We start from the raw sequence: 14,294 nt of genomic DNA on the forward strand, positions 1-14,294 counted from the left end.
CTGGTCTGATGAAAATTCCGTTATCTTACATTAATCAATCACATGGCATCTGTTCTCTCTCAATCTTCTAGCACCCATTGAGCCAAATGTATAGCTCTCACCTTTTGAGCAACAATTTGTCTCGTACCACTATTATCTCATAACAATAAAACCACAGCTACAATCAACAATACAGCAGGACGATGCAGGCAACTGTGCTGCATTTCAGAGTTAGAATTGATAAGGGAATAATATCCATGTGACTTAAAAAACTTAGTGTAAATAGAACAAAAATAGTTTGGAATAATTTCTAGTTATTAATGTTCACGCTATCCAAGCAATGATTGGCACTATCATTGGATCAGGAAACGGATCTCAATTAGTTCTCATTACGGTTTGGTTAAAATGTATTCTTTAAAACAAAACTACTCTGAGATCCAAGATACAACGTCGAGATTATTTACGGAGCACTGAATGTCTCTTTCCTCATATGGTTTCTACAACTGATAGCACAAGTGGGGGGGTGAGAATTCCTTGTATTCCTTACGTTGCATCGTTAAGATTTGCTCCAGACTCTCCCAGTGTGTGTGTAAGGTAAGTGTCTTTAACCAGGTTAAACACAATCTGCATTAGTTCCAACGCCTACCGCTCGCCTGTAAACGATCTCACAGGAATAAGCCATCCATAAAACTCCAAACAAAACTCAAAAGAACTACAGATGCCGGAAATTAGAAACGAGAGCAGAAACTGTTGGGAAAACTCAGCAGATCTGGTCAACGGTTCGGGTCTGTTCTGAAAAGGGGTCACTGGACCGGCTTTCTCTGGACGGATACTGAGTACCAGACTTGCTGAATTTTTCCAATCATTTCTCTTTTTGATCCATAAAACACCCAGCTGCTTGGAGCGGTGTGACTTGTTTCAATGTCTCTAATCGCCCGTGCGAGCAGCAGGGAGACAAGTTTCCGATTAAGGTAACGCCGTTCGTGGCGAACTTCCACGTCAATCAAACCTACAAACTAAATGTATTTCAAGATGAGCCGAAGAAAAACTACTAAACAACACTACCTAGTGGAATGATACAGTGTTGCAGAGCTGTGGCATAACTTTTAAACTATCAGATGCAACTTGTAAAGCGTGCTGAAAGCAACAACATTGCCTTTGCGACATTGTTGCTCCGAGTACAGAGTGTCCCTTAGCTCTCAGTTGGTTGCGATGCGGGATAATGCCAGCAGTTCAATTTCTGCAGTGGCTGAGCTGACTCTCCTCAACTAAATGTAAAACTAAAACGAGCAAAATGAAACTGAAAAGAATGGGAACATTTTTTAAAGTATCCATGCAAGAAATCTTGAAAGCTTCCCAAAATATTAGCCAAGATTGGAAGGTCAGAAAATTAACAGGAAAGCAAAAGGAAATAATCCCGGCAAGAATATCGAATTATGGGTGGAGCTAGGTAAAAACAATGACTGCAGATGCGGGAAACCAGATTCTGGATTAGTGGTGCTGGAAGAGTACAGCAGTTCAGGCAGCATCCGAGGAGCAGTAAATTCGACGTTTCGGGCAAAAGCCCTTCATCAGGAATAAAGGCAGAGAGCCTGAAGGGTGGGGAGATAAGCTAGAGGAGGGTGGGGGTGGGGAGAAAATAGCATAGAGTACCATAGGTGAGCGGGAGAGGGGATGAAAGTGATAGGTCAGGGAGGAGGGTGGAGTGGATAGGTGGAAAAGAAGATAGGCAAGTAGGACAAATCATGGGAACAGTGCTGAGCTGGAAGTTTGGAACTAGGGTGAGGTGGGGGAAGGGGAAATGAGGAAACTGTTGAAGTCCACATTGATGCCCTGGGGTTGAAGTGTTCCGAGGCGGAAGATGAGGTGTTCTTCCTCCAGGCGTCTGGTGGTGAGGGAGCGGTGGTGAAGGAGGCCCAAGACCTCCATGTCCTTCATCCCCTCCCCCACTCACCTATTATACTCTATGCTACTTTCTCCCCACCCCCACCCTCCTCTAGCTTATCTCTCCACCCTTCAGGCTCTCTGCCTTTATTCCTGATGAAGGGCTTTTGCCCGAAATGTCGATTTTACTGCTCCTTGGATGTTGCCTGAACTGCTGTGCTCTTCCAGCACCACTAATCCAGAATTATGGGTGGAGCTGCCAAGCAGTGACTTCCTGTTTGTTGGCCCGTGAAGCCAAGGAGATGCTGCTTAAGGCATTGGCCTCTGAGCCACTACAAAGTCCCATCTTCATAAGTCAGATATCTACAATATAGATACAGGACATTTTCAGGCTGATCATTAATATCTCTTCATGAGCCTCATCTGCTCTAATGTTACCTTTTCAGCGGCAAGTATCCTTTAGCAAATGGCTTAAAAAGCATCTACCTCTCTGTGGATCCAGAGCCAGGACAGATCATTTTGAAGTATTCATTAACAAATTCAGAATAAGGTGGTTCCACCTTAACAGGTACAGCCAATCGAGACTGTTGACTCCCGATCACCAGGGTGAGCTTTTAAACACCACCACTGATAGCATGATATACTGAGATTAGGGTAGTTCTAAGGGAATGGCTAAAATGACAACCAGGCATTCACATATCTCACTGACACTACTAAAGTGTCACAAGTCTTTATCAACACTTCTTTTATTATTTATCCTTTTGGAGAAAATACTCTACTGCGTCTAACACTTAAATAATGTTGATCAACTTAATGATCACATTTTAGAGACAGAGTCCTAAAATCAATCATTACATTAAAAGCATATTTAACTTACCATTACATCATCTAATTATGCAGTTGGCAAGACCTTTTAAACTACCTAAAAGAAATCCTGAGGCGACCTGAGTCTTTCCTAAAGGTTGACGAGCTGATGACCTGATATGTTACACATAGTCTTCAGGAATCCATTTCCTCATTAATGATATTGAAGTAAGAAAAATTTAAAATTGAGGCTTGCAATTAAAATAGGTGGGAAGGTAAGTTGCAATGAGAAATAAGAACCTTACAAATGAATAATAGATAGCTTAGTACAGTAAGCCAAAATGTGGCAGATGGAGTTTAACATAGATGAGTACGAGGTCATGTATTTGGGTCAAAATGGCAACATATTTTCTTAAAGGGGAGAGACTTCGGGGTGCTCTGATGCAGACAGATCTAGGTGTACTCATTCTTGGGTCACAGAAGCTAGCATGCAGGTACAGTAGATAATAAAGAAAGTGAATGGAATGTTGGCTTTTATAGCTAAAGGAATAGAATATAAAGGTGAGGAAGTATTGTTGCAACTATACAAGGTATTAATGAGACTGCACTTGGAGTATTGTGCACAGTTTCAGTCCCCTTATTTGAGGAAAGATGTAGTGGCATTGGAGACAGTTTACAGGATTGATCCCAGAGATGAGGGGTTTGTCATATGGAAAGAGATTGAACAGTTTAGGCCTGTATTCTGAATTTAGAAGAATGAGAGAGGTATTCAAGATAATAAAAGGTATGTATAAAATAGACATGGAGCAGATGCTTCCTCTTGTGGGCATTTGAGGATAAGAGGTAAGAGGTCTTAGGGTAAGGGGTAGCAAACATAAAACAGAGTTCAGGAGAAACTACTTCTCCAAAAGGGTTGTAAATCTCTGGAATTCACTACTCCAAAGGATGGTGGATGCTGAGTACATTTAAGGAAGAGTTAGACAGATTTTAATTGGTAACGGATATAGAGAGGGATTTGTAATTTGAAGGGATATGGAGAGAAGGCAGGAAAATGGAGATGAGGAAAATATCAGCCATGATGGAATGGTGGAGCAGACTCGATGAAGCAAATAGTCTAATTCTGCTCCTCTACCTTATGAACTTAAAAGGCTGAACCTGACATCACTTTAAGTGTGTTTTGTGCTGCTACTCATCACATTTCTGCACAGGTCAAGTGGCTGTTTGGGGCAATTAGTTGAGATGTTTGCATTTACAGGTACTCTGCTTTCAGTTTTGACCAGCCAATGCAAGTTTGCCTTGCAAAACACAGCACCAAAAGTGATTACTTTTCTCATCTGTCAGCTATTGCTAATGTGTGACCACTAACTGGTGAACAAAACATTTCTTATATATTTTGACTTGCATAACGACCCTGCAAGCTTCTCTTCTTCTCCCAAACATGTGAAAGATGAACTTCCAACTGAAATATTGAAACCGTTTTTAAAATGACTAAAATTAACTTACTTTTATGACACTGTAGTGCTATATATAATGGGATATTTAGTGTGGCATAATAACCATGGAAATCAATTTAAACAATCATTGCTTATACCAAGTGTCAGCTTGTTTCAATGTTACTGTGCTCACCCCTCAACAAGGGATTTGTAGATTCAAGACCCACTAATAATTTAAGCAAAATATTTCAGATAGGCACTGAACTAAAAGGCAGCAGTTTTGTCATATATGTTGTTTTTTGAGTCGATAACTAAAACCTGGAATTATCTATGCAAATAAACATAAAAGAGTTCAGTCCTTTTTTGTTTTGAAATACAGCAATTATTGCAAATGCCAATGTATCAATCATTACACTTTAAAAGTAACTTATTGATTGTGAATTACTTTAGAATATTGTCAGGGAATGAAAGGTGCTTTATAAATGCAAGTTATTTCTTATCAGGCATCTTACAAGCCAGAACCGCATCAAAACTCCCCAGTCAATAGTCAAATGAATTGTCCTCCAATTTGAGAAGAAGACTTCCATTGACCCTCATTCAGCTGACCAGAAAATAAAAAGGATGCAAAACTGAAGTTATTCGGGTTGAACAGAACTTTCAATGATGTTCTTCGTTCAGCTAGTACCAGACTGCTTTGGTTTAACCTTTGATGGAAAGTAAAGCTAGTGTATTGTCAAGCCTAGCATATAAGTGTTGAGAGGATTTGCTCGACCTTCTGGAAGCTGTTGACCTACTTTATCTCAATTAAGTGCCTGGGCCTTCTTAACCATTTAAATTTCTAACTGCCTGGATATGTGCCATCACAGATGATGAAGTTGATAGATGCAGAGGACAAAGTGCTAGAGATTAGTGTCATCTCAGCACCCCAAATCATTGGAGAGGGATAAATTCAGACCTTGTAGCTACCAAGTTGACAGAACTAAATATTAACAACCCACATCCTATGCAACTGTTGTTTTAATTTTACTTAATCATGTTGACTTGATTTCAACAGTAAATGAAATATGATCATATTCTTAATGCTGAGTTGCAACATTCTTACCTGGCCAGTCTTAAATCATGTTTTTTCTCTGCCAGGATCTTTGTACATACAGCAGCAATCATGGAAATCCCAGGCAATGAATCTTCATAGGAGCTAATACCCTTTTGAGGGTATATAGTCATAAGACTCATGTTTACCAAGAACCAATAGGAAAAAAAACTTTGTACTTTAGTACGTCAAATTATTTGGAACTTTCATTTCACAAGGTAGCAGTAGTAGGCGTAGCTGTGGAGACTCTGCATGGGCAAGAGTACCCACTTTCAAGCTCTAGTCAACATTGTGCCCCATAGGATATGTCCAATTTCATGTGCTCTTTACTATTAAAATTTTCGTCATGATTTCTGTGAGAAAGTGATTAATCTAGGGAATAGTCTCCTGAACAAGATCATAGAAGATCATATTAATTAGTTTGAATACAAATGAGAGAGATCTCTTTCAGAAAACTGGGTTACAGTTAGGATGTTAATTACTTGGACCTTGGTTTTGCAATTACTATGTTCCAAAAATACATGGAATCTATTAACACTACCTGGATAAATCTTAATGAGAGGCATCAGTGAGTGGAAAGTACCTTCTGCTTTTATATTAAAACCTGCCCACAGAATGGAACTCTGCACGTTGGATGAGAAGCATTCGTAAAACCTACTTGCTTGATAATACACTGAACATGTCTGTATTGTTGGACTGCCAATATAACCATACCCGTTAACCCTCATATTGATAACAGTTTAACGGCACTACAAAAAGTGAGGATTTCTGAGATTTCCTTTTTGCATTGGAAATTACCAATTAAAGAAAGACAGAACAAGAAAAATAACCTTTTGATACACCAATGAATGGCTTTATGATTAAGACCATAATTTAGTAACCCAGTAATTTCTTTAAAATTTATTTATCAAAGTATTGCCAGATACTGAAAGTAACTTTTATAGGATGAGATTCTCACACTAGGTTAGAGAGTCATAGAGTCATAGAGATGTACAACATGGAAACTGACCCTTCGGTCCAACCAGTCCATGCCCACCAGATATCCCAACACAATCTAGTCCCACCTGCCAGCACCCAGCTGACAGCTGGATATTACACCTAGTTGTCAACTTCTTTATCATTTAGATATTAAAATTAATTACAAAAAAAAGTAAGTGACATGAATCAAACAAGCTGAACTTTAGGTCCAGTTCTTCAATCCATGCTCATAAATCTGGTTACTAATGGATTATGGAGACTGTGCATAAAACATAATAACACATTTGCAAATTGTGATAGAAAAATACTAATTCTCAGGTAGAGCATAATAGATTCCCCCATACAACAATATAGCATTCCCACCTCAGAAAAGTATATTGATGTTACAACATTATTTTGCCATTTATTCCGTAGCCCCATTCCAAATTTATATGCACATCAATATGATCAAGTGTCTTGTTTGATGACAGAAAAGTTGCGCAGAATTCCAAGAGCTTTAAGGCCAGATGGACAGACACCAGGCAATAATCTATAATTTATTTGATGATATTAACTTCCTGTGACTCAAAAGATACAGGGACCTCTGTTGTGGCAAATGATCTGGGATGCTAAATGACCTGCAGGAGAGACCAGCCAAGTAACTCATTAGAAAAGGTACAAAATAAAAATTTGATCTGTTACTCTTTAGTTTTATTAATTGCCTTTTAAATGTAAAATTACTTTGTAAAATAGCATGATCTAAGGAGTTTAGAAATGGAGGACTGAATTTTATACTCCAAAAACAGGATTAATGTAGATTCATAGAAGCTTAATATCCATAATGACAACGTCCGACTGTGGACACAACACTATCGCTTCAGCCAGCATAATACAATGGACAGTTACTCAGCTGTCATTTTCAATTGAGTCATTAATGATCATTTAAGATTATCATGGTATAATTGACTAGAATCACAATTCCCCAATGCTATAGTACATTGCCTGCCAGATAATACAGCACCAGATAGGAATCTCATTTTTTTTTGGTGGTAGAGAGAGTGATTATAAAGATGGGTGTATGTCTGACTTCAGCAGGGGAGGCAGCTAATAGACTTTTGACAGGCAAATCTTTGAAGTGAACAAATCCCTGGATATTACTGGGGTATTGAACACTGCTTTATCCTTTAATCTAACACCACTGCAGCACTACTGCTGTGTTCAGTGTAGATAGTTTATTTCTGTTTGAAGATACATTCTCCAGGTAGGATGTGAGGAGGAAGGTAAGAAAGAGAAGAAGGTGAGAAAAAAAACAAATGATCAAGAAGACTCAGAAAGTGAATGAAAGAGGCCACCCTGCTGAGGATGAGCTGGTACAGGCACAGAGGCACAAGCGGAGACCATACCCTGTCAATCATGTTTATGTGGTTCACATAAATTGCCTGCAAGTGATTGAAAGACTTTACCTGTGGAGACATTGCTTTTTGTGAGCTACTGTTACTTTTTGTGTGATATATGCTAGGCCCAGAGATCAAGTCTGACTGTGTGGGATGGTGGGTAGAAAGGGAATTGGTGGAGCGTCTCTGGTAGTGGTGGTGTGGCATTCATAGCTAAAGTAGGTCTAAGCACTTCCACATCGGAAGTGTTTCAGGGAGCATGTGGAGATCTTGGTGCTATTACTGTAGCATTGCACAACATCCAGGTGTTGACAGATGCTTTATTTCACCATGCCAAACAATTCATTTCTGTTCTGCTGATCACAACTGTCCAGTGGAAAGAGTTGAAAGGCTTTTTACAGACGTGGCATGTTTTCCAAGTGTGTTAGCCATCATTGATTCCACTCATGGCATCATCAAAATGTCAGCAGAGGAGTTGGGATTTTTATTAACAGGAAAAGCAACCATTCCATTTACATGCAGATGTCTACAATTACCAATAACATATGATGTAGGTGAATACAAAAACAGCAGGGAGCATTGCCAGATGCCAGGAGGTCTAAATGGCTCTGATATATTGGAATAATAACTGCTGGGTGACAAAGAATACCCACTGATGATGAGATTCATAAATCCTGTTCATGGTTCCAGGATTGAATCCAAGCACTGAAGTAATGAGAGAAATGTCAGAACTAGGTCCATCAATGACCAGATCATTAGTCTGCTCAAAGTGAGGTTTGGGTGCCTCAGCCAGTCTGGTAGATCTCTCCAATAGGTGTGTTTAAGAGCTTCTATCATGGTGCTTCTTGTGCAAACCACTACCCTGCAATGCAGAACATTCATGCTTTAATTAGCAAAGAGCCACAGGAGATCATCCATTGAGGAGGATATAAAGGAAGATGAGGGGAAATTGCTTGAAACACCTTGTCATCTTTGCAATGTTTCTTTCTTCTGTTCCCTGCACCATAAGAAAACAAGTTCATCATTTCTGAGAATTACAAATATGCAAAATATGGGACTCATTTCATTGAATCATACATAAAAGTTTATTGAAACTTTCAAATAATATAAATTATAAACATACTCATGTGTATCAAAGCATCACTGCTGTCATTTTTCAAAAATTTTCTTTTGGGTGTTGCAATGTGGTAACCCCTTCCTGCAGTGTAAACAGGCTGCTGACCCTTATGCCTCCTTGTCTGCATTGACTATGGCACCTTGTATTCTGAAGAAGAGGTAACTGAATTAGAAAGAGAAAATAGAAAAAGAGTAAGGAAAAGAGAAATATATCTTAAAAGGTTTGAACTCCAAACATATAGGAAATTCATACAATGTGGCTTGGCTAGAGGAAAGTTTACAGTGAAGGAAGAAAGAAGAGAAAGATTCCGATTCTAAATGATATCTAAATTAATAGAAGATAGAGGTGAAAGATATTTATCCTAATTTTTAAAAGTGGCCGGGAGGATTAAGTGGCCAAACGATGTTTACACCTTCATGTTACAAGCATTTTGTTAGAAATGGCTGTGAATGTGACAACCAGTTTGTCAAAAGAACAATCTGTAGACGATGAATCTATTTTTTAAAAAGCAATACAATAGTAAGGTGATGGAAACAGTTACTGATAGAGCTGGCAAGAATTCTTGCTTAATAATAACCTACCTACTAACCCTTCGTTTGTATTCCACCAGAGACGCTAGGCTCCTGACCTCCCTACAGCCTTGGTTCAGACATAGACAAAAAAGACTGAATTCCAAAGGTGAGGTGAGAGTGAATTCCCTTGACATCAAAGTTGCATGTGACTAAGTCTAATATCAAGGAGCCCCAGCAAAACTGCAATCAATGATACTCAGGGGAAAAGTCTCTCCTGGTTGGTGATATACCTAGTACTAAAGAAGTTGGTTATTATTTTTGGAGGTCCGTTTCCCTTTTCATTTTTTTTTCCTTTCTAATCTTGGAGACAAACTAATAAAGATACTGAGAGACACTGAAACAAGTCAGACGCTGATGTTGGCTGATGACACATTTTGTCTTCCAAAGGGGTTAATGCAGGAAAAAAATAATAATTAGAGACATACATGATATACACAAGCTGGTCCATTATGTAGAGTTGAATTAAATAGTGACTTTGAAATTGGTGTTGCAGTAGTGCAACAAATCCTCATAGAAGTAACTGATTTTATCTTAGGAAGTATTTGTCTTACTAAGGGTGTTGGAATAACCAGTACATTTAAAAGAAAATGAGTTGCTCCAAAAGAAACATCCTGTATCATTCCTGACTCTGTTAGAACTGGATCTAAAGCTCATGAAATTAGACAAGGAAAATGAAAACTCCATGGAGAAAGGGAAATGAAGTCAAAATTTAGTAATGTTTCACTATATTTTTGAATACATAATCAAAATGATGAAGGTAAAGAGAATGAAGCTGACATGTTTAGCCCATGACTGGTGACTGACCACCTCAGTCACCAAATTGCAAAATTAAAAGTTGCGATCTCTCAAGCCAGTTGCACTCTGGACACTTTTTATCCCCCTGTTCAGAGATATTACTGTACAACTCTGGAGCAGGTGGGACTTGAATTCAGGTCTCTTTGGTCAGGGGTAGGGACACTACCACTGCACCACAGAAGGACTCTAGGTTATACTCTGGAATCCGACATCCAATATTATCATCAGCTGGGAATCCTAACAGAATTAGCATTGGCTCTCCTCCAGCACTTCTCCAACTACCAGAGGCCTGCTCCATCTCAGTCTTCATATGTTAGCTGCATGTGCCACCATGATGTGCCCTCACCAGCTTGTGTTTCCCGGGTACGATTATCTGCACTAGCGCTCAGTGCAGAGCAAGGACATGATGCAGACCCTGAGGCTTCATGTTCCTCCTTGGAGGTTAATGTGGGGCTTGCAGCAGCAGCCAATAGTGCACAGGTGCAATAGACAAACACAGGGAATTTGAGGGCCAGCTTCTATCTTTCAAGATGAACACAGAGAGTCAAATGTCCACATTGACAACACTGCATTATTTAGGGGCGGCACAGTGACTCAGTGGTTAGCACTGCTGCCTGTCAGTGCTAGCGATGTGGGTTCAATTACAGCCTCGGGCTGTGTGGAGTTTGCATGTTCTTCCCATGTCTGTGTGGGTTTCCTCTGGGTGCTCTTGTTTGCTCCCACAATCAGATGGGCAGGTTAGGTAAATTGCCCATAGTATTCAGGGATGTGTAGGTTAGGTGCATTAGTCATGGGAAATGTAGAATAGTAGGGGAATGGGTCTGGTGGGTTAGTCTTCAGAGGGTCAGTGTGGACTTTTTGGGCCGAATATTTCCACACTAGGAATGCTATTATTGTGAGGTGTTACTTTTTTTTTGCATTTTTCAATTTCCAACAGGTATTCAGTCTTTGTGCCCCATTGCCTGAGAACCATCAAAATCCCAAATCATTAGTGTCTCTTTCCTAACAACATACCCAATATTATACACTCTGCTTAGCTCTCTTAATACATTTTCTATTCAACTGCAAGTAAATACTCATTCCAAACTTCAGACCACAAGGAACCCTTCTCCTGCCTCAATCTATAGATTAGCAGCAACCCCAGCACCACCTCCTCTCTGGATGTGATGCTCTTGCAGCATCATACTCAGCATCTTGCTTTTCTCTGTGGCATTGTGAATTCGCTTCTGCAAATACGATTCAACACTACAATGATTTTGAGTCTCCTGTACAATTATTCTTACACATGCATAGTATTCCTGATGAAGGGGTTTTGCCCGAAACATCGATTTTACTGCTTCTCGGATGCTGCCTGAACTGCTGTGCTTTTCCAGCACCACTCTAATCTAGACTCTGGTTTCCAGCATCTGCATTCATTGTTTTTACCTAGCCAAGAAGAACTATAAAAGCCAAACAATTTGTGTGATGATTCGAGCTTTCTAAACAGTATGCCTTAAAAATTCCAACCCCCCCACCACCACCAAAACCCAAACCCAAACCCTGCACTTGCCAACACCCAACCATGGACAGTGGCTGTTGTGCAACATGCAAACACACTAAGAGAATAACCTGATGGAACCATCAACCGTATGGTGTTCTGAGAGGATTGCACTGATAATCAAGCCTCTCTGCTCCACAAGTCACATCATTAATATAAATGCCTAAATTCAATCACCAATGCGGCCAATTAGTACTCCTATTCAGAATAAAAGAGACTTTAACCAGACTTCTATAATAAAGTCAAAATAATCAGTTTATTACAAAACAAAACTTATTCTTAAAACAGATTGTAAGAGTATCCATAATATAATCTAATTGTAGAATAGTTAGGTGCAGCTCTGATTTTGAAAGCCAGGTACACAATTAATAGCTACAAATTAACAAATTTCAAAAACATGTTGCTATATAAATTATAAAATGTATAAGTATTATTTTCGTAAAAGAAATAATGTAACAGATTATAATTCCAAGCACATTCTAATCAATAAATTACTTCTTAAAGTGAAAAAAAAACAGCTAAATTAATGCAACAAAGCCCCACAGACAACAATAATATAAATACACAGATAGTTGGCTCTCCCTTCAGAGATTAATGTTTTTCAGAACAGTGAGGGATTCATATGTTCTTTGTAATATAGACATGTGGATCTTTTACAAAAGATTAATTGTGTTAAGGGATTCTCTAGTCCGAACTACAGACTGATGTTTCTGTGGCCAGAAGCGAAAAATCAGAATGGTGTGTTGCTTCCCTGATGCCAAGATCAAGGATTTCTCAGAGAGGGTGCAGAATGGCCTCAAGGGGGAGAGGGGGCAGCAAGAGGTCATTGTACACATTGGAACCAACAACATCGGAACCAACAACATAAGAAGGGAAAAGGTTGAGATTTTGAAGGGAGATCACAGAGAGTTAGGCAGGAATTTAAAAAGGAGGTCCTTGAGCGTAGTAATATCTGGATTACTCCCAGTGCTACGAGCTAGTGAGGGCAGGAATAGGAGGACAGAGCAGATGAATGCATGGCTGAGGAGCTGGTGTATGGGAGAAGGATTCACATTTTTGGATCATTGGAATCTCCTTTAGAATTGAAGTGACCTGTACAAGAAGGACGGATTGCACCTAAATTGGAAGGGGACTAATATACTGGCAGGGAAATTTGCTAGAGCTGCTCGGGAGGATTTAAGCTAGTTAGGTTGGGTGGGGTGGGGTGGGGGTGGGGGGGAACCGAGGGAGATAGTGAGGAAAGAAATCAATCTTAGACTGGTACAGTTGAGGACAAGGTAGGACTAATAAATTAAACTCCACTTATTTCAATGCAACGGGCCCATTAGGGAATGCAGATGAACTCAGGGCATGGTTAGGGACATGGGACTGGGATATCATAGCAATAACAGAAACATGGCTCAGGGATGGGCAGGACTGGCAGCTTAATGTTGCAGGATACAAATGCTACCGGAAGGATAGAAAGGGAAGCAAGAGAGGAAGGGGAGTGGCATTTTTGATAAGGGATAGCATTACAGCTGTACCGAGGGAGGATATTCCTGGAAATACATCCAGGGAAGTTATTTGGTTGGAACTGAGAAGTAAGGAAGGGATGATTACCTTATTGGGATTGTATTATCGAACCCCCCCATAGTCTCAGCTATCTGTAAGAATAGTAGAGTGGTTCTAGTAGGGGATTTTAACTTTCCAAACGTAGACTGGGACTGCCATCATGTTAAGTGTGTACAAGAAAATTTTCTAATTCAGTATGTAGATGTACCTACTAGAGAAGGTGCAAAACTTGACCTCTTGGGAAATAAGGCAGGGCAGGTGACTGAGGTGTCAGTGGGGGAGCACTTTGGGGCCAGCGACCATAATTCTATTAGATTTAAAATAGTGATGGAAAAGGATAGGCCAGATCTAAAAATTGAAGTTCTAAATTGGAGAAAGGCCAATTAGGCAAGAACTTTCAAAAGCGGATTGGGGGCAGGTGTTCACAGGTAAAGGGATGGCTGGAAAATTGGAAGCCTTCAGAAATGAAATAACAAGAATCCAGTGAAAGTAAGTTTCTGTTAGGGTGAAAGGAAAGGCTGGTAGGTATAGGGAATTCTGGATGACTAAAGAAATTGAGGGTTTGGTTAAGAAAAAGAAGGAAGCATATGTCAGGTATAGACAGGATAGATCGAGTGAATCTTTAGAAGAATATAAAGGCGGTAGGAATATACTTAAGAGAGAAATAAGGAGGGCAAAGAGGGAACATGAGATAGTTTTGGCAAATAGAATTAAGGAGAATCCAAAGGGTTTTTGTAAATACATTAAGGACAAAAGAGTAACTAGGGAGAGAATAGGGCCCCTCAAAGATCAACAAGGCAGCGTTTTGGAGCCGCAGAAAATAGGGGAGATACTAAACGAGTATTTTGCATCAGTATTTACTGTGGAAAAGGATATGGAAGATATAGACTGTAGGGAAATAGATGATGACACCTTGTAAAATGTCCGTATTACAGAGGAATAAGTGCTGGATGTCTTGAAATGCATAAAGGCGGATAAATCCCCAAGACCTGATCAGGTGTACCCTAGAACTCTGTGGGAAGCTAGAGAAGTGATTGCTGGGCCTCTTGCTGAAATATTTGAATCATCAAATGTCACAGGTGAGGTGCCGGAAGACTGGAGGTTGGCTAACATGGTGCCACTGTTTAAGAAGGGTGGTAAGGACAAGCCAGGAAACGATAGACCAGTGAGCCTGATGTCAG

The 14,294-nt window shown here is 39.8% G+C and overlaps 1 protein-coding gene across 3 annotated transcripts in view; it reads left to right on the top strand.

The window, feature by feature from the left end:
• Positions 1 to 490: 490 nt before the first annotated feature.
• The window catches only part of LOC140478985 (ADP-ribosylation factor-like protein 14), a 44,556-nt gene continuing 30,752 nt past the window's right edge, over positions 491 to 14,294 (top strand). The window contains exon 1 of one of the 3 annotated variants that reach the window (XM_072572711.1): positions 491 to 573. The gene's annotated coding sequence lies outside the window, so the exon portion shown is untranslated. Of the gene's footprint in view, positions 574 to 9,266; positions 9,342 to 14,294 lie in introns of those variants that run through there. The other 2 variants (XM_072572709.1, XM_072572710.1) reach the window with 2 other exon arrangements.

The sequence above is a fragment of the Chiloscyllium punctatum genome, chromosome 6 (genome assembly GCF_047496795.1).
Source record: "Chiloscyllium punctatum isolate Juve2018m chromosome 6, sChiPun1.3, whole genome shotgun sequence".
NCBI classification, from domain to species: Eukaryota; Metazoa; Chordata; class Chondrichthyes; order Orectolobiformes; family Hemiscylliidae; genus Chiloscyllium; species Chiloscyllium punctatum.